The sequence below is a fragment of the Eschscholzia californica genome, unplaced genomic scaffold, assembly GCF_041429995.1.
Source record: "Eschscholzia californica isolate CP2 unplaced genomic scaffold, dmEscCali1.0.p SCAF_165, whole genome shotgun sequence".
NCBI classification, from domain to species: Eukaryota; Viridiplantae; Streptophyta; class Magnoliopsida; order Ranunculales; family Papaveraceae; genus Eschscholzia; species Eschscholzia californica.
The window spans coordinates 35,001-37,500 of NW_028238271.1; positions in this window are offsets into that span (position 1 = coordinate 35,001).

Sequence of the window (2,500 nt, forward strand, 5' to 3'; positions counted from 1 at the left end):
TGAATTTTTAAGTGAATAAACAATTAAAAATTCAAAAAAAATAGAAAAAAAATATTTTTTTCCCGATTCTTTCTCCAATATTCCTGATAAATACCCACACACCCACATATGGAGAATGGTCGAAAATGCTCGAGTGGATATCGAGATGTCCGACGAAGCACCACTTGGAAGGGCCGAGGCACGGGACGCCCGAGCTGTTGCTCGGGCCGGCACGGGACGCGCATGGGACAGCCCGGGACGGCATGGGACGCCCTCGCTACAGCTCGGGACGGCCAGGTACGCCCGAGACTTGGCTCGGGACGGCCTGGGACGCCCTCGCCATAGCTCGGGACGGCCTGGGACGGCAGAGACTAGGCTCGGGACGGCCTCGGCACAGCTCGGGACGGCCTGGGACGCCCTTGCCACAGCTCGGGACGGCCTGGGACGCCCGAGACTTTGCTCGGGACGGCCTGGGACGGCCTCGGCACAGCTCGGGACGGCCTGGGACGCCCGAGACTTTGCTCGGGACGGCCTGGGACGCCCGAGACTTTGCTCGGGACGGCCTGGGACGCCCGAGACTTGGCTCGGGACGGCCTGGGACGCCCTCGCTACAGCTCGGGACGCCCTGGGACGGCCTCGACACAGCTCGGGACGGCCTGGGACGTCCGAGACTTTGCTCGGGCCGGCCTGGGACGCCCGAGACTTGGCTCGGGACGGCCTGGGACGCCGGAGACTTGGCTCGGGACGGCCTGGGACGCGCTCGGCACAGCTCGGGACAGGCCGGGACGCCCGAGCCGAGCTTCGGGTCGCACGAAATCTCTTCGTATTCCGACATATTAGAAGCTTCCCATCATGTAGTAGGCCGAGCTTTGCCCTTTGGATGCCCTATGGTGCTTGGCGAGCACTAGGGAACGTGCCAGCACAAGTGCTGTGCACGCTCTGGGGAAGGAGCTCAACCCTCCCCCTTATAGTGCAAAGTTATTGTTTTTCCTATTTTCACAAGGAAACATCAATTTTTTAACCAAGCATACTGGGCCTTTACTCCTTCGTTACTCGTCGGAATCCAGCAAACTTATACTCGTTGGAAAGGTCTTTTCGCAAGGATTTTTTTGATATATTATAATAGCGATTCCGATAAATATTTATTTTTCTATGAATTTTTAAGTGAATAAACACCGGAAAATTCATAAAAAATAGAAAAAAAAATATTTTCTTCCGTTTCTTTTCTCCAATAATTCATAAATAATACCTCAATAGTATTAATGAAGAGAGAGTCGAAATGGCCCGGGTGGATTTCGAAATGTCCCACGACCCCATAGAATGCACGGGCCAGCCGAGCCAAAAGAATGGGACGCGCACGGGACAGCATTGGTCAGGCTCGGGACGGCACGGGACAGCACGGGACGCGCACGGGACAGCACGGGACGCGAATGGGACGGCCTTGCTAAGGCTCGGGACGGCATGGGACAGCTCGGGACGCGCATGGGACAGCACGGGACGCGCATGGGACGGCCTTGGTGAGGCACGGGACGGCCTTGGTCAGGGTCGGGACTCGCATGGGACGGCACGGGACGGCCTTTGTGAGGCTCGGACGGCACGGGACGCGCATGGGACGGCCTTGGCGAGGCTCGGGACGGCATGGGACAGCACGGGACGGCCTCGGCACAGCTCGGACGGCACGGGACGCGCATGGGACGGCCTCGGCACAGCTCGGACGGCACGGGACGTCCTTGGCGAGGCTCGGGACGGCAAGGGACGGCCTCGGCACAGCTCGGGACGGCACGAGACGCGCATGGGACGGCCTTGGTGAGGCTCGGACGGCACGGGACGCGCATGGGACATCATGGGACGCACATGGGACACCTTATGGGGATCATCAAGGGACGTTGCACGGGACATTCTTTCCCACGAAGGGCATTTACATGGGACATCTTAGGAGTCGAGAGCCGGCACATGGGACAACGTAGTTCACACGCACGGAACACTTTACTTTCGTTTGGAACGTCGTGGGATCTTTATGTTCCCATTAGCACCGAACCTTTAACATGCTAGGAAGCTATGTTCGATCTTCTCGAAGTGTCGATGGAACTTCGATGGATACACATCCGATCCGATGTTATGATGATGTACTTTCTCCGAGATCGATGTTGGGGCCGTATTCCGATGTCATGATGATGTACTTTCTCCGAGATCGATGTGACGGCCTTGGTAAGGCATAGTTCGGCCTTGGTAAGGCATGGGTCGGCCTTGCTAAGGCATGGGACGCGCATGGGATGGCCTTCGTAAGGCATGGGACGGTCTTGTAAGGCACGGGACGCGCATGGGACGGCCTTGTAAGGCATGGGACGACCTTCGTAAGGCGTGGGTCGGCCTTGTAAGGCTCGGGACGCCATGGGACGGCACGAGACGCGCATGGGACGGCCTTGGTGAGGCTCGGACGGCACGGGACGCGCATGCGACGGCCTTGTAAGGCTCAGGACGGCACGGGACAGCACGGGACGCGCAAGGGACGGCCTTGGTA